This window comes from Phaseolus vulgaris, chromosome 11, assembly GCF_051622355.1.
Source record: "Phaseolus vulgaris cultivar YP4 chromosome 11, ASM5162235v1, whole genome shotgun sequence".
In the NCBI taxonomy this organism is placed as follows: domain Eukaryota; kingdom Viridiplantae; phylum Streptophyta; class Magnoliopsida; order Fabales; family Fabaceae; genus Phaseolus; species Phaseolus vulgaris.
In genome coordinates, this window is record NC_143508.1 from 46,428,691 (window position 1) to 46,448,220 (window position 19,530).

A 19,530-nucleotide genomic window follows, 5' to 3' on the forward strand; every position below is an offset into this window, starting at 1 on the left:
AATCCAAAGAAACAGTCTTGTTTGCTACACAAAGACCTTGAACTATGCTGAGGTCGGTATACTGTTCAAATATTTAGGCCTTGAAGTGGGAGGGAATCCAAGGAAGAAAAAGTTTTGGGAGCCTATGCTAAACAAGTTAAAAGCAAGACTCAATGTATGGAAAGGGAGATTCCTATCCTTGGCAGGGAGAATTTGTCTTATCAAATTTGTTCTTTCTTCTGTTCCGCTATATTACATATCCCTGTTCAGAGCGCCGAATACGGTTTGTAAAAGCATTGTTAGTATACAAAGGATTTTTCTTTGGGGTTGGGGGGAAGGAGAACTAGCCAATCTCATGGGTAAGCTGGAAAGTGTTGTGTAAACCAAGAGAGGAGGGTGGTCTGGGTTTGAGAGACATTCAAAAGTTCAACTCTGCTCTCTTGGCTAAATGGAGATGACGTTATATATCGGATGAGAAAGGGAGGTGGAAGGATTTGTTGGATGCGAAGTATGGCTCGAAACTAGAATACTCGCAAATACCAGTGAAACTCCAATCCTGGTGGTGGAGAGACTTGCTTAAAGTCTGTAGGGAGGGTGGAGGAGATGGATGGTTTCATAAAGAAGTCGGGTGGAAACTAGGATGTGGAGACAAAGTAAAGTTTTGGGAGGATATGTGGGTTGGAAATTCTAATCTTAAAACAATGTTCCTCAGATTGTTTACTTTGTCTTTAAATCAGGGGAAAAAGGTGGAAGAGGTAGGTGAGTGGGAAGACTCGGTGTGGCGTTGGTGTCTAAGGTGGAGGTGTGCAAGATTTGAGTGGGAATCCCTATTGGAAGCAGAGCTTGTTATATTCATATCCGCGACCAATTTGGTTAAAGAAGAGAAGAATGCCCAAGTGTGGGGGAATGATGAAGCGGGGTGTTTCACTGTGAATTCCGCTTATGAATGCTTAGCTAAACATGGTAGAGGTCCTCAAATTGATGTTTTCAAGTACCTTTGGAAGGCTACTCAGTGCGGACCACAGCGTGGAGGGTTTTGATGGATAGATTACCAACTAAAGAGTGCTTGAGTAGGAGATGGGTGATGACGAATTCTACTATATGTGCTTTATGCCAGACCAAAGATGAATCTTGTCAACATCTCTTATTGGAATGTAAATATGCTATGTGTGTCTGGTCCATGTGCTTCAGGTGGATTGGTATTTTGTTTGTCCAACATAACGATATAAAGACCCACTTTGAGAGTTTCTACGTGTTCGACGGTAGTAATAAACAAAATCTGATTTGGAAAGGGGTATGGGCAGCAATAGTCAAGTGCATCTGGGACCATAGGAATTCGGTTGTATTCAAGGAAGGTGTAGTAGATGTGGAAGAGATGTTTCAAAAGGTCCAACTAAAATCATGGTTATGGATGAAACATAAGTCAGACTCTTTTAATTACTCCCTAGTGGATTAGGTCCTAAATTCAATGTCTTGCATCATAAGGTATAAGTAAGTGGGTATAGGAAGGAGTCAAGCTCTGTTGAAAAAGAATGGAGGGGTCGATGATGGTCCTGGAGTGAACTGGTGTTGTGTGGGGTTCAGAAAAGACGTTGGTCTGGTTCTGGTGGTACTGCTGTTGCAGGTTCTACTCCCAGTACAGCAGAAGGCCTTGGGAGCTCTTGGAATGGTGCAGTCCCTTCGTAAGATGGAGTGGTATAATCTGTTGGGGTGAAGCTGATGTTTGCTGATTGGAAGCAGGTTTACGTATTTGTGATGCAGCTTTCAAGCTGTGTCATCTGGTTTCATACTAGTTTTATGCTGCTGAAGGACCGATAGAGCTGTCCGGAAGTAGATCTAAACAAAGGGCCAAAGAAGAATTGTAATGAAGTTGAAGTAGATCTTGAATGGGTGAAACGTGTTGATTTTGGCTTAATCCCAAGTCCCACATCGGTGGGTTCATTGTTTGGGAAGGAGGTTTGGGGGTTATAAATTAAACTCTTCTCCTTCACTGTTATATATCCCAATTTGTAATATCTTCTCTCATAATAATAAAAGGGAGTTGTTTTTGTTGTGCTCGGAGATTAGGCTAAACAGGCCGAACTCCGTTAACAATTTTCGGGTGTGTTTTTCCTCTTTATCTCTTTTATTATTCCGCTTTATTTATTCAATATTATTTGTTGGGTAGCTCTGTTAGGGTTTTGTTTTAGTGGGAAACTTACCCGTTTTTCCCAACAAGTGGTATCAAGAGCCGAAGGTTCGCCTTGGGTTGTTTGAAATTATTTGTAATATTGAATATTATATTTTGAGTTTGTAATGGCAAATCAAGAAGAAGAAGCCAAGGATGTATCCAGAGTGTCGGGCTCCTCTTCATCATGGTCGAGGTTCCCGGTGTCCACCTTGAAATTGGCGGTGGAAATATTTGATGGCACTGGACATTTTGGCATGTGGCAAGGAGAGGTCTTGGACTCTCTTTTTCAGCAGGGTCTTGATATTGCTATTGAAGGAGAGAAACCAAAAGAGGTAGAGGAGAAAGATTGGAGCATCATCAACCGGTTGGCATGCGGAACTATTCGATCCTGCCTGTCCAGAGAGCAGAAGTACGCTGTAAAAAACGAGACTTCTGCACACAAACTGTGGAAGGCATTGGAGGACAAGTTTCTGAAGAAGAGTGGTCAGAACAAGCTCCTGATGAAGAAAAGGTTGTTCCGATTTGACTACCAACAAGGTACTACTATGAATGCACACATCACTATGTTTAATCAATTAGTAGCAGACCTGTTGAATTTAGATGTGAAGTTTGAGGATGAGGATTTGGCTTTGATGTTGTTATCATCTCTTCCTGATGAATTTGAACATTTGGAGACTACGCTCCTTCACGGGAAGGAGAATGTGTCGTTAGATGCTGTTTGTTCTGCTTTATATAGTCATGAATTGAGAAAGCAGGATAAGATGAAAACCAAATCAACGACATCAGAAGAAGCATTGGTGGCAAGAGGTCGTCAGCAAAGCCAAACAAAGGAGAGAAGAGGGATGTCTAAGTCTAAAGGTCGAGCCGTTGCCAAAGATGAGTGTGCTTTTTGTCATGAGAAAGGACACTGGAAGAAAGACTGTCCAAAACTGCAGAAGAAAGAGAAGGTTCCGCAAGATGCAAATGTTGCAGAATGCAAAAGTGATGTGGAATCAGATATCTCTTTAATTGTCTCGCTTTCAGCATCATCGTATCCAGATGAGTGGATATTGGATTCAGGTTGTACCTATCATATGTGTCCCATTCGGGATTGGTTCTTTGAATTTCAAGAACTTGATGGCGGGGTTGTTTACATGGGTAATGATAATCCATGTAAGACAGCTGGGATAGGTTCAATCAAGCTGCGGAATCATAATGGATCCACCAGAATTTTGCGGGATGTACGGTACGTGCCAAAGTTGAAGAAGAATCTCATCTCATTGGGGGCTTTAGAATCTAAAGGCCTAGTTGTGACGATGCGAGATGGAATTCTTAAAGCAACTTCAGGAGCACTGGTGATGTTGAAAGGCGTGATGAAGAACAATTTGTATTACTATCAAGGTAGTACAGTGGTGGGGACAGTAGCGGCAGCAACTTCTAGCTCTAAGAAGGATGCTGAGGCAACGAAGTTGTGGCATATGAGGTTGGGACATGCTGGAGAGAAATCCTTGCAAATTCTTACCAAGCAAGGATTGTTGAAAGGTACGAAGGCTTGCAAACTTGAATTTTGTGAGCATTGTGTTCTGGGAAAACAACGAAGAGTGAAGTTTGGCACTGCAATTCACAATACCAAGGGTATTCTGGATTATGTGCATTCAGATGTGTGGGGACCTGCCAAGACTCCGTCAATCGGAGGTAGGCATTATTTTGTCACTTTTGTGGATGATTTTTCCAGGAGAGTTTGGGTGTTTACTATGAAGAACAAAAATGATGTGCTTGAAATTTTCCTTAAGTGGAAAGCTGAAGTTGAAAACCAGACAGGAAGGAAGATTAAGGTTCTCCGAACAGACAATGGAGGAGAATACAAGAGTGATCCGTTCCTGAAGGTATGTCAAGATTGTGGCATAGTTCGGCACTTCACTGTTAGAAAAACACCACAGCAGAATGGGGTGTCGGAGCGTATGAACAAGATACTTGTGGAGAAAGTTCGTTGTATGTTGTCTAATGCCGAGTTAGGCAGAGAGTTTTGGGCTGAGGCTGTGACATACGCTCAACATCTCGTCAATTGTTTGCCATCATCTGCTATAGATGGCAAAACCCCGTTAGAGGTATGGTCTGGAAAACCTGCAACTGATTATGATTCTTTGCATGTTTTTGGTTCTATTGCATATTATCATGTGATTGAATCAAAGTTGGATCCACGGGCAAAGAAGGCTCTTTTCATGGGCTTTAGTCCTGGAGTGAAGGGATACCGTTTGTGGTGTCTAGAGGCAAAGAAGACGATTATCAGCAGGGATGTTACCTTTGATGAATCTGCCATGTTAAAGAAGGTAAATCCAGAAGGAGCTGATAGTACTCCGCAACAGGTGGAGTGTGCCCGGAAGCAGGTGAAGTTTGAGCCGACAGTGGTGATCCCAACACGAAATACCACAAGTGACTCTCCTATGGCAGAAGAAGAGTCAGATGAGGAAGAGGTTCCTACTCAAGAATCTCAACAACAATCAGCGCCAATTGCAGTTAGAAGACAGAGACGAGATATTTAGAAGCCTGCTCGTTTCATGGATATGGTTGCCTATGCACTTCCAGTTGTTGATGACATTCCATCCACTTACCCAGAAGCCATTCTGAGTTCAGAGAGTGGTAATTGGGCGGGTGCGATGGAAGAGGAGATGCAGTCTTTGAAGAAGAACAAGACGTGGAAGTTGGCACAATTACCAAAAGGTAAGAAGGCGATTGGGTGCAAATGGGTATTTGCAAAGAAAGAAGAATTTTCTAATAAAGAAGATGTTCACTACAAGGCAAGGTGGTTACAAGGGCCAAGTTTGAATATTGTTTAGACTTGGTTAATATTTTGCACATTTGAAGTTGGCGCCCGGAGGCGCAAATTTGAAGCACTGTAAAGTTTATTTTTGTTATGTTGTGAGAAGATTTGTTTTAGGTGGGACTTGAAATTAAGCCAAGGTGGAGATTTGTTGATTTTGGCTTAATCCCAAGTCCCACATCGGTGGGTTCATTGTTTGGGAAGGAGGTTTGGGGGTTATAAATTAAACTCTTCTCCTTCACTGTTATATATCCCAATTTGTAATATCTTCTCTCATAATAATAAAAGGAAGTTGTTTTTGCTGTGCTCGGAGATTAGGCTAAACAGGCCGAACTCCGTTAACAATTTTCGGGTGTGTTTTTCCTCTTTATCTCTTTTATTATTCCGCTTTATTTATTCAATATTATTTGTTGGGTAGCTCTGTTAGGGTTTTGTTTTAGTGGGAAACTTACCCGTTTTTCCCAACAAAACGGACAACAAAAGCTCAAAACCATTGGCACGTAAGGCAGTAGCCAGTTTAGTCAACAGGGTACTGGTTTTTTTTTTTGCAGATTTGGGGGCTAGGTACTGATGGCACTGGTGTGTGTTGAGAGTTCTACCCTTTGTTTGGAACAAAACCGTGACAAGGCTCAATGAAACTAGAATGAAGCTTGGCGTGATAGCGACAACTCAACATTCTGGTCTGTAGGTACCCTAAGCTGTTGGTTTATTGGTCAAGGAATGAAGGATCAAGTGGGTGTTTTGGACTCATGAAGTGGAATGTATTGGGGCATGACAGAGATGTAGGCGCTGGTGGGGTAGTTTTTTAGAAGCCATTTCTCAGTTTTTGGTACCCAAGGTTGCATTTTGAATGTAAATGGTATAGTGCTAATTAATGTAGAAGGTGAAAAAGATGGAGATCTCTAAAATGTTTTCTTTTTAATTTAATTAATTTTTTATTCATTAAAATAAAATCAAATTCAAAGATCAAAACTTAATACCTCCTATTTGTTGAGAGTTGTTTTCCACCTCTTAAGCAAGAAAAATGGCATTGAATAGCTCAGCCTCAAAACCAGAAACCTGCATCTGTGTTACGTGTGTGCACAGCGTCATTGTGTTACATGTTCTAATAATTTCTCAGTTGTTGTTTCCTAATTGTTCGTCCTTCAACTTCAGAACACGCATATGGTTAGATATATTGAATAAATGTATTGAAATATATAAATAGTATTATACTTAAAGTTGTAATTATAAATATTTTGATGTATATGCTCTCTGGATAAAACGTCTTGAACAAGGATTAGGGTTTGAACCAACCTGGAAAATCCTTGGCGAAACACTCAATGATGAAAAGGAAACTTCCTTATCGTAATTTTCGGAACTTTAGCTCTTCATTCATTCACATTATTAGTTGAACTCTTTTTGGTTGTTGGCCACTCACAGGCTACCCAATGTCAAACATGGCTGCTTCTTTTCGTTACGCCTTTTGATCTGAACACACCCCGGGTTGCTTACTTATATTTTAAATATACTGTAATCGTTTATATTATGATGCTATTTTATTTTAAACAATTTTATATTTTTAAATATTAAAATTTATTTTATAAATATAGATAAAAAATAGTAGACCAAAAAGATATAAGGGTGAATAATATTTTTTAATAAAATAAATGATAGGTAAATAATATAAAAAATAAGATGAAATTAACATAAGATAACAATTCTACAATATTACGGACTAAACTACAACATCCTTTTGTTTAACATTTAAACTACACCTAAAAGACCAATCAAATATCTTTTAATTCTTAGATTTATGTTTTAAAAGAACAGTAACATCTGTAGACAATTAGTTTGAATTTAAAACAAAAAATCAAACTAATAAAAGATGTTTATTATTTTCTTACCACCAAACAAGAACAGAAAAAAACATTTTTTAACTATTCATAAATTTGTAATTATAAATATTTTGATATAAATACTCCCTAATAAAACGTATACCTCTCGATCAAGGATTACAGCTTGAACCAGCATTTGCTGACACATTAATTGACGAAAAGGGCGTGGTTGAGACAAAGAAACTTCCTCAAAACCTTGCTAACACACCCATTGAAGAAAAGAAAAGGGTGTGGTTTAAGAGAAGTATAGTCTATGTACATAAACACTGATACAGATATTGATATGATATGAATACGGAGATAAAGATACCTATAATTTCTAAAATGTAGAACACGAGGACACAAATCTATATATTATATAATTATGAATTATATAAATAAACAATAAAGATTTATGTACACAAGTATGTTTTAGTTTTTTTAGAACAGAAATATGTTTTTCATAGTGGTTAAAAAAGATTTGTTCCTTATTTTTATAATCATACTAAAAATTTATACAATAAGTTTGAATTTTTAAAAAATTAAAGTATTTTTCTTTTTTAAAATTGTGTTAAAACGTGCTAGAATTGTCAGAAATCCAACAAATATTTTTTGAATTGGACACTTCACCGATACGTGTCCTACGAGTGTCGGTGTCGGATATGTTTCTCCGACACGGACACGCCATTTAAGAGAAGTGTCCGAGCCAGATAGAGTATAGCCTTCTTAATTTTATTTAACATTTAAAATACACTTCATTAAAAGATTAAATTAAATATTATTTAATACTTAGATTTATGCTTTTGAAAAAAGTAGCATCTGTAGATAATAATTAGTTTGAGTTAAAACAAGAGTGTCAAATTAATAAAGGTATTTATTGTTTTTTTATCCTATAAAAAGGACAAAAAAGAGGTTTTTTTTTCTGTGAATATCAACTTACGTTCACTAATGTAAAAATAGAAGAATTTCATGACAATGACGGTTATAATTAATGATGCCGTGATATTTTTATAATTTAGCATAGGAATATGAATAGTCATACCGTATAAATAATTCTAATTATGAATGTTATTTATAACATAGCAGTTGTGAGGAGGTAAAGAAATTTATTGTGATAATATTTAGAAATATTGTACTCTCCATTTAAGAATGTAACACTGAAATGAAATATATTCTTTGTTCACAATTTGTTAACATAGTTATGTATAATCAATAATTTGTCATTGCTTTTATTAACAAAGATAGCAAACTATCGAGCATCTCAACATGTTTGGGAGGTGGTCCAATAAGGTTTTGAAAAAAATGGAAAAATACCACATTATATCCCGCAACCCAAAACAAAACCTTAAACCCTATGTTGTATCAAGTTGTTGATGAGTCAATTTTTGAGAAGATTTCGGGTGCATTAACTTTGAAGGATGCATGACACATTTTGAAAAACGTGTTCAAGGGTGTAAATCGAGTTAAATAAATGCGTTTTCAAAACTCTACGAAGAGAGTTGGAGGCCATGAGAATGAATGATTCATAAGATGTATCTAGTTCATTACTCGTATGCAAATGATAGTCAATAAATTCAATCGAAATGGAGAAACTCTCACGGATACAAGGGTTTCGGAGAAAATTCTTTGTTCATTGACCGATGACTTTGAAAATGTTGTGTGTGCAATTGTGGAGTCAAGAAATTTGGAAGAAATAACCATTGATGATCTCGCGGGTTCTCGTAAAGAACAAGAACAACGAAAGAAGAAAAAGAAATAAGAACTCTTGGAGGAAGCCTTCATAAACCTAGCAAAAGCTTTAGTAAAAAGGAATATTGATATGCAATCTCTTAATTATATCAAGAAATCTGGCAAACTGCCATTACGTATCCTTTCTTGATGAAGCATGTGGATAAGGTACATTCAGAATGGGAGCACTCTTATTTGGATTCTCATTTTTTTTTATTTTTCTTTTCTATATGTACACTATTTTTTCTTTTTATTCTTCCTCTTCTCCATCACACTCATTTTTTCTTTCCTCGTCTTCTTTCTCCTCACAGGCAACCGAATTGTCACCATTCCTCTCTCCTATAACTATAACCAAATTGACTTGACTTACATTACTCCTTGGGATTTGTCTGTGTGTTGGCTGAAAATTACGCATTATGTGGATCCGCCAACTGTTTCGCAAGATGCCCCACCCGTCTCTCTAAATTTCTAATTTAAGATTCAATATTCTTCTAATTGGAATGCAAAGCTTGCATGAATTTTTCCAAGGTATTCTCCAATGTACTCGTTCTCTTCTGAACTAAATGATAAAGTGGTTGTTGTTGAAAATGAGGTTGTGTGTTGGATGGATTAGCATCTTTCCATCCAAAACCTTGATTCTGATTGCTTCTCCAATGATGCGGACATAATCTTTTAGGGGCCTACAGTTTAAAAAGACTAAGCTGATTACACGCACAACAAGCTTGGAATATTAAAATAAAAATAATATTATTATTTTGTTTGGAGTTAGGATTTGAACCCAAAACCAGATGGAAAATATCAACTTAACTACTGGGGCAAATGATCCTTCTTGAAATATAAGGATTGTAGTTTCGTCTTATTTGCTTACAAACAAGAAAAGACCTCTAGCTAAACTTGTAGTTTATACACTATTGGAACTCAGAATAGGGGACAGATATTTTGACAATTTTAAAGAGTATTTCTCTGTTAGGGTTTTTCCCTGCATCTTGCGATCTTATCAAGAATCCACCAATTCTTGTGGCAATCATCCTTAGGCTTATCAAACTTTGTTTGTGGTGCCTTCCTTTATCTAGGTTTCTAATTGTTACTGTTTTGAATTTATTCCGTGTTGTAACCCTAAATTCCCAATTTTATTGTCATTTCTATTTGGATTCATATCAGTTGGTATTTAGAGCAAAGGTTTGAGTCATAATATAATTGTGCATCCTGTATTTTTTTTTCTCTCCTCATTACTGTTCACGTTACTGTTCACGTCACTGTTCACAGTACTGTTCATTTTTTTATTTTTTATTTTTTTAAAAAAAAGTAGAAACAGAAAAAAAAAAGAAAAAAAAAGAAGAAGAAATAGAAAAAAAAAAGACAAAAAAGGAAGAAGAAGAGGAAAACATAAGTAGAAAAAAAAACGAACAAGAGGAAAACAGACAAAAAAAAAACTCTTATTCAGTGCATACTTGGTGTTTGTTAAAAGTTCTAAAAGTGTCCTGTTTACATATTTTATTTTCTCTATATATTGTTTTGCTTGCTTTTTTTTTAATTGTCTTGCTTGTTTGTTGATAGTGAAATTGTTCTTCACTATTTTGTTCTTTACTATTATTTTTAATTGAGTTTGATTGCTACTTTTGACAGTGATTATGGATTATTGATTGTTTGATTCTGGTAAGAACTCTGTAGAGAAAGAGTGGTAAAAGGCAGTGTGATCATTAGAAAAAAAAGCCTTATTGTGTGAAACACGAGTGTTGAGTGTAAACATGTGAGAAAGTGGTGTGAGGCACAAACTTATTGTTATTTGTAATTTGTTTACTTGAGCATGGCAGGGGAACCGTCAGATAATGGACTTTCTCAACTACAGATGCAAGCCTTAACACAACACTTGGAAACGATAATGAAACAACAAAGTGATGGACTCCATGAGAGGTTGGATCAAATGGAGCAAGCACAACAAGTAAGTCCAGAAAATAGAGGGGGAGATAGGAGAAGGAGAAGAGAAAATGATGGAGAGCAAAGAACTCTGAGAATTGATGGAATAAAATTAAATATTCCCACATTCAATGGGAAAAGTGATCTTGATGCTTACTTGGAGTGGGAAATTAAAGTAGAGCATGTGTTTGCTTGCAATGAGTACAATGAGGAGCAGAAGATGAAAATGGCAGCAGCTGAATTTTCACATTATGCCTTAACTTGGTGGAATAAATACCAAAGGGGGAGAATTAAATATGAGGAACCCATGGTGAACACTTGGACAGAAATGAAAAGGATTATGAGGAAGAGATATATTCCAGCAAGCTACAATAGGGATTTGCAACTCAAACTTCAAAGAATGACTTAAGGGAATAGAAGTGTGGAAGAGTATTTTAAAGAGATGGAGGTGACCATGATTAGAGCTGGAAAGAATGAAGAAAACGAAGCAATCATGGCAAGGTTTTTTAATGGATTGAATCATGATATTAGGGATGTTGTGGAGCTGCAAAAGTATGTTGACATGAAAGAGTTGTTGCATAAGGCTAACCAAGTAGAACAACAACTCAAGAGGAAGGGAATCATGAGGAGTTTTAACAATAATAAAAATTTCAATTGGAAGGATAAGGTGATGAAGGATAAAGGAGTTCCCTCAAGTTCAGTCACATCTTCAAGTGGGAAGTCACCTCATAGATATAGTAACTCACCACCTAAAAGGAAAACAAGTGAGGTAAAATGTTTCAAATGTTTGGGAAGAGGACATTATGCTTCAGAATGTCCAACAAAAAAGAATATGATCAGTTTGTCAAAGACACAAATAGTTAGTGAACCTTCAAGTGAAGAAGAGAAGGAAGAGGTAGAGGTGGAGTTGGATACATTGGAGGGTGATTTGTTGATGATTCGAAGACTTATGGGAAGTAAAATGCAAGCTTTGGACCAAACCCAAAGGGAAAATATTTTCCATACTAGATGTTCCATTCAAGGGAAAATATGTTCACTCATAGTTGATGGAGGAAGTTGCACCAATGTAGCTAGCTCAAGACTAGTTACCAAATTGAATTTGGAGACAAAACCGCACCCAAGGCCATACAAGCTTCAATGGCTTAGTGAAGATGGAGAGATGACAGTGAGTAAGCAAGTGGAGGTGAACCTATCCATAGGACAATATAATGACAATGTCTTGTGTGATGTGGTTCCAATGTAGGCAACTCACATTTTGTTAGGGAGGCCGTGGCAGTTTGACACCAAGGCTATTCATGATGGTTTCACTAATAAAATCTCTTTCATGCAGAATAATACGAAGATCATTCTCAAACCCTTATCTCCTAGAGAGGTGTGTGAGGATCAAATCAAATTGAGAGAAAAGAGAGTCCAAGAGAAAAGAGAGATGAGTGAAACACCTAAACAGAGCAAGAGTGAAACACTTAAAAAGAGAGAAACACATGAGAGAAAAATGAGTGGATTACTGAAAGTGAATGAAGTGAAGAAGTTGCTACTTTCTAGCAAACCTCTTTATTTACCTTATTGCAAAAACAACGCTTTGGTTGCTGACCATTCTAACCAAATTAATTTTCTTCCTAGTGTTGATTCTGTTTTGCAGGAAATCCAAACTCAAGTTGAAGAACTCATGAACAAAGGATGGGTACAAGAGACCATGAGCCCATGTGCTGTTCTAGTAATTTTGGTGCCTAAAAATAATGGTTATTGGAGGATGTGCACAGATTGCAGAGCACTCAATAACATTACCATTAAGTATAAACACCATATTCCCAGGTTAGATGATTTAATGGATGAATTGTATGATGGTTGTATATTTTCAAAAATTGACTTAAGAAGTGGTTACCATCAAATTAGGATTAGGAATGAGAATGAATGGAAAATTGTCTTTACAACAAAATATGGATTGTATGACTGGCGTGTGTTGCTATTTGGGCTAACAAATGCCTCAAGCACTTTTATGAGATTAATGAACTATGTTTTGAGAGAATTTTTGGGCAAATTTGTTGTGGTGTATTTTGATGACATCTTGATCTATAGCACTAGTTTGGAATTACATGAGGAACATTTGTGTGCTGTTTTAAATGTTCTTAGAACAAAAAAGTTGTATGCTAATCTTGAGAAATGCACATTTTGTCCTGAACAAATTGCACTTTTGTGTTTTGTGGTAAGTGCCAAAGGAGTTCATGTAGATTATGAAAAGGTGACAACTATCCAAGAATTATGTTTACATCATATTGAATTTGCTTACAATATGATTGTTGACAACACATCGAATTATGATCCATTTGAAATTTTGTATGGATTAAATCCTTTAACTCCATTAGATTTGTTAACTATGCCTAACATTTCTGTTTTAAAGCATAAAGATCCACAGGCTAAGGTTGACTATGTGAGAAAGCAACATAAAAAGGTTGAAGCACTTGTTGAAGAAAAAGGTGAAGGTTATTCTAAACAAGCAAACAAAGGAATCTTTGATCCTAAAGATGGGGTCTGGGTACACATGAGGAAAGAAATGTTAACTAGACAAAGAAAATCCAAGCTCCAACCTAGACGAGATGGACCTTTTCAAGTGTTAGAAATGATTAAGGACAATGCCTACAAGATTGATCTTCCAAGTAAGTACAATATGAGTCGCATTTTTAATATGAAGCTTTGGATTTAACTTCAAGTCTTTTTCAAGAGGGAGGGAATGATGCGGACATCCTCCAAGGTCTTTCTCAAGAAGGAGGGAATGATGCGGACATCCAAGCCCAAGGTCGGCTAATCTTTTGGAGGCCCACAGTTTAAAAAGACTAAGCTAATTACACGCACAACAAGCTTGGAATATTAAAATAAAAATAATATTATTATTTTGTTTGGAGTTAGGATTTGAACCCAGAACCAGAAGGAAAGTATCAACTTAACCACTAGGGCAAATGATCCTTCTTGAAATATAAGGATTGTAGTTTCGTCTTATTTGCTTACAAACAAGAAAAGACATCTAGCTAAACTTGTAATTTATACACTATTGGAACTCAAAATAGGGGATGGATATTTTGACAATTTTAGAGAGTGTTTCTCTGCTAGAGTTTTTCCCTGCATTTTGCGATCTTATCAAGAATCCACCAATTCTTGTGGCGATCATCCTTAGGCTTATCGAACTTTGTTTGTGGCGCCTTCCTTTATCCAGGTTTCTAATTGTTACTGTTTTGAATTTATTCCGTTCCGTAACCCTAAATTCCCAATTTTATTGTCATTTCTATTTGGATTCATATCATCCAACCTTGATGCATATTATTTTGATATTTGTTGTTGGAGAAATCACTTTGTCTTCCCTAGTTTCTCATATGATTAATCTCCTCTTCTCTTTAGATGGATTATTCTGGTAAGAACAATGACCATTTGGGTGGTCATATCACCTCCACAAAATCACACCTCATTCGTTGATGTTGACTCTAACAAGATGCGCAAATTGTATTTGTTGTGGTAGCTTAGACATCTGCTTGGTCAAAGCTTTAATCTACTGTGTTAGGATTTTGTTTTGAGTCAAAATCGCATCTGAAGTATTAAGGTCCAACATCCATTTCTTTTGCTCGATCTATCTATCATTATGGGCTTGATTTCCCGTTGATGTCATTGCATCAATCATCTTTGTCGCGTCTAGAAGCATTTTTGTGTCAGATCTAAGGCCATTATGAAAGATGTTCAATTGTGCAATATCTTCAAACTCGTGATTTGGACATTTTCTCAGCATCGCTTTAAACCTTTCCCATGCTTCACAAAAGGCTTCATCTGATCCTTGTCTAAACATAGAAATATCAGACTTTGCTTTGATGTAGCGGGATAGTGGATAAAATCTCTGTAAAACTTTCTCCTCTACATCTTTCCAACTAGTGAGGCTCTGATTCAGATGGGGTTTGAGTCATTCCTTCCCTTTTCCTACCAATGAAAAAGAAAACAAACACAAATAAGCATATTCTATATCACCTGATTAAAAGCCCATTATTTCCACCAACTCATAAAATGTAGACAAATGTGTATACAAATCCTCATGGTCCATTACTATAAATTGATGAGTACTAATCAAACTGAGGAATGTAGGCTTCATCTCCAAGGTCTTAGTGGTACTAGGTATTGCAATACTAGAAAAATGTTTTGGCCCCTATTGCATAGCATAATCACCAAGTCTTCTTCTAAGTTGTAATGGTTATGCTTCAGACATGTTGCTTTCTTCCTGAATAGTTTCAATGTGAAAGGTAGAAGTGGTTGATGATTTTTCTTTAATTTCTCCTTGCTATACTTTTCTCTTTTTAACCCTGTTCTTCTGAACTATCTTTTCAATTTCTGTTTCAAATTGCAATTGATCCTTAGAAACATGTCCTTTTAATATCATATATAAAACAACTCACTCAAGGATTATAACAAGGAATAACTAGCAATAAAAATAATAAATATTTGTAAAATAATAAAATTAAAGCAAATATGAAATAAAAATTAAAACACTAAAGAATATGTTTAGGAATTTGTACTTTCAAATTTTAACAAAATTGTTCATCGACTACGACGCCAAAAACTAGATTACTTAATTTTGGCAAATATATCGAGTCCGAAGTAATAAATGGTCTCTAAGGACGGATATCGAACCCATAAAAGCTTCTTCTTATTTAACCTTATAATTATAATTTTTTTATGTATAATTATATTTTAAATATACTATAATAATTTATATCATTGCAAAGAAAAAAAACTATAATAATTTATATATGATGCAAAGTTATTTCTAACAATTTGATATTTTTAAATATTAAAATTTATTTTATAAATATAGATAAAATTGTATACAAAAAGATATAAACTACAAGAAAAAATAATTTTAGTGAAAGTTTATTTTTATATAAGCAATGGTTAAATTTTCATTAAGTCATTTACCCAAGATTGTAGACTCTCCAACCCAGATCATCTGTTGGAAACGTGCCTCAAAGCGTTTTTAAATCCCGAGAAAAGTCAATATTTATCAACTGAGACTTTTAAATCTTTGTTAATTACAATGGATTTAAAAACCTCTATAAAATACTAAGTTTCAAAACCTTTATAACATACTATAAATTTCAAAATCTTCATAAATATCATGAATATCAGAACCTTCATAACATACTATAAATTTCAAAATCTTCATAAGATATCATGGATATCAGAACCTCCAAACAACCTTCATAAAATATAATATAAGATGATAGTGATTTTAAAACCTTCATAGAATATAATGGATTTCAAAACTTTAGTTGTAACAACATATAAAACCAATCATATCAAATTCTGAAACACCAACAAACACAAAACCAAAACTTATTAATAATTTGTGTTATTTATTAAATGTAATCGTATTTCAAAAACATAAAACCAAAACTTATTAATAATTTGTGTTATTTATTAAATGTAATCGTATTTCAAAACCTTGTAACATACTATGAATTTCAAAATCTTCATAAAATATCATAAATATTATATTATTGACATTGACAATTATTATATATGTTATTAGAATTATTAATGTTAGGAATTAACTGTGGGTGGGACCTGAACTCGATCCTCTAAATCACTACAATTTTTTTTTTACCATTACATCAGTAAAGTTTTGTTGTCGTGTTGTAATTACTATTATATTTATTAGTATGATTATCAAAATTAATATAACTAATAATATACATTATTAATATTATTCATATATTTAATATTATTTATATTATTACTCAAATTAATAAGATTATTAATTATTATAATAATATATTAAATATTATGAATAATATTAAATAATAGAAATTAGGGAGACAAGTCTTTGCCAAATAAAAGTATAGACCTTAAAGGTCATCTAGGCAACTTCCATGTATAACCTTTGGGAAAGACTAAGGGTGACAAGTCTTTGCCAAATAAAAGTAATTATTCATAATTTCTCAGTAACTTCCATATATAACCTTTGGCAAAGACTAAGGGTGACAAGTCTTGCCAAATATAAATAATTATTCATAATTTCTCAGTAGTTGTTACTTCTTAATTATAAGTCCTTGAACATCAGAACACGTATATGGTTAGATATAAAATATAAAATTGTACTATTTGTATAAAGGTATTTAAATATATAATAGTATGATATTTAAACTTGTAATTATAATTTTTTTTATGTATAGTTATATTTTAAATATACTATAATAATTTATATATGATGCAATTATTTTTAACAATCTGATATTTTTAAATATTTAAATTTATTTTATAAATATAGATAAAACGGTAAACAAAAGGATATAAACTACAATTATTGGAGATTTATTTTTATATAAACAATAATTAAAATTTCTATTAAATTATTTATATGATATGTAGATTCTCCAATCAAACTAATTTTAAATTTCAAGAAAAATCAATATTTAAATTTAACAAAAAAATATTTTTAAATCCTTGTTAATTATCATAAATTTAAAAACCTCCATAAGTATTATTAGTTTCAGGACTTCATATACTATTATAAATTTCAAAATCTTCAATAAAATATCATGAATATCATAACTTCCATACAATTATCGTAAAATATAAGATTATATAGATTTTAAAACTATTATAAAATATAATGGATTTGAAAACTTTCGATGTACCAGCATATATAAAACTAATCATAAAATTCTGAAATACCCGCAATCATAAAACCAAAACTTATTAATAATTTACTTTGCTAATTAAATTAAATTAAATGTAATAGTACTTTAGAAGCTTCATAATATGCTATGAATTTCAAAAATCTTCACAAAATACCATGAATATTAGAAACTCCATAAAACTTTCATAGAATAAAAAAAGATATTAAATTTTAAAATTTTCATAAATATAATAGGTTTAAAACCTCCGTCGTACCAACATATAAGTCTATAAAATTAAATTCTGAAACACTGACAAGCACAAAACAAAAACTTATTAATAATTTACTTTATTAATTAAATTAAATGTAATTGTACTTACAGACCAATCAAGTCTCCAATTCAAAATTCTATTTCTTATACTATTTTATTCTTAGGAAATTTCCAATATTTTTCGATATTAACCAATATTCCATAATCTTAAAATATTTTTCATTTGCGACAAATACATATGGTACCAAATACATGAACACTTGGCGTCCAAATCTTTGCTTAATAAAAAAGCCGGAAAAATATCCAGCCATTTTCCATTAAATTAAAAAATTAATTCGAGGAAAGTTATATAATTAAGCTCTATAATTTATATTTACTCTTAATATAAAAAAATTTACGTTCAAGTTAAGTACTTATCAGCACTTTTTAATTCATTCATTGCATTTTGAATTAATGTTTAAAAGTATAGTTTCTAATACACCCGTGTCTAACCATAACAAATTTTTTATATATTTTCTTGTTAATCTTAATTTCGTTTTACCTATTGTTATCTATCTCAATTGTATAGTGATAATTAATTATTACACTATTTTTTTATTAGTTGGATTACTTTTAAATTTGTTCGCAGTTCAAGTTAAAAAAAATTAACATTACAAATTGATGTAATACATATTTTATTACATGATGTTATGATAATTACACATAATAGAAATTATGAAAAAATTCAATGCAACAGTAGTTTAAATTGAGAAATAAAAAAATATTCTAAAAAATAAATAAAAATTAAATTTGATATATTTACTATTTGAATTTATTTAAATAAAATAACTTGTTCAAATAAAAAATTGGTTAACAAGTATATTACTACAGGACAAACAAGTAACTAATAAATGAGGAATACAATTACTAGGAACACAGGGCACCAAGCCAAAGAAATTGTTGTCACCTCAGTTAATGCTTAAAATAATATTATGTTCTTCAAAGTTATAACCATCAAATCCAAACATTAACCTTTTAACACATACTCAAGTAACTAATTATTATCATTGTGAATCTCTAGTTTATTTTTCTTTGTTCCATTTTGGCATCAAGCTTTTTTTATGACCTCTTGAGATTGCCTCTACAATTTTGGCAGTAAAACTAGAATTTTTTTGCTTGTATAACTATACTCCCAAGTTAAACAAGGAGAGAACAAGAACAACTCCATTTCACTCAGAAGTGAAACATATATAATTATATATGCATTCACAAATGTAAAAATAAAACTTAGGATATTCAATTCAATATTTATTCACTTAGTGCACTTACTATATCTTTATTAATAAAACCCTAAGAAAAATCAATTTAAATAATAGACAACTATATCTAAGCAACTTCAAGGTATAACCTCCTTCATATATAACCTTGGTGGAACAAAGACTAAGGGTGCTAAGTCTTGCCAAATATAAATAATTATTCATAGTTTTTTCAGTTGTTGTTTCTTAATTGTAAGTCCTTGAACTTCGGAACACGCATATGGTTATATATAAAATTGTACTATTTGAATAAATGTATTTAAATATATAAATAATATTATATTTAAACTTGTAAATATTTTGATGAGTATTTATATCTTAAATATATTATAATAATTTATACGAGGCAAAGTTATTTTTAACAATTTTATAAATGTAGATAAAAAAGATTTAAGGGTGAATAATAATTTTTAAACACCCGAATTTTTTTTTAAAATACTTCGCTGAAAATCACTTTTAAAGCATTTTCCAACATAATTCACTAGTACAAAATACTTCATCAACGACACCATTTTAAGACGGTTTAGAAACAACCATCGTAATAAGCGAGGCGGGGCAATTCTGTAATTTTTTGAATTTTTTGTACTTTTAACGACGGTTTCTGTCTGAACCGTCATTAAAAGTGGGTGTGCAAGGATACAACGACGGTTCGCTCCAGAACCGACGTTAAAAGTGGAGATACCACGATGGTTCCCTAGAACCGTCGTTAAATGTTGTTTTTTTAAATTTCAGTACATGTTTGCATTTTCACACTTGCGCTCTTCTTTCTCTTCTTTCTCACAGGTTTCAGCAGCACACCACACAGGTTCACTCTTCTTCATTCTCACCCACACAGGCCAACCATTCGCCGCCCTTGCCACCAGCC

General features: G+C 33.5%; 1 non-coding gene and 1 pseudogene across 1 annotated transcript; both read left to right on the forward strand.

Moving 5' to 3' along the window:
* Positions 1–10,892: 10,892 nt before the first annotated feature.
* On the forward strand, positions 10,893–13,151 carry LOC150023301 (uncharacterized; annotated as a pseudogene).
* A 1,042-nt stretch (positions 13,152–14,193) lies between these two features.
* LOC137811593 (small nucleolar RNA R71) lies at positions 14,194–14,298 on the forward strand. The gene has a single exon (XR_011081106.2). It is a non-coding gene; the product is annotated as a small nucleolar RNA R71 (small nucleolar RNA).
* The last annotated feature ends 5,232 nt before the right edge of the window (positions 14,299–19,530 follow it).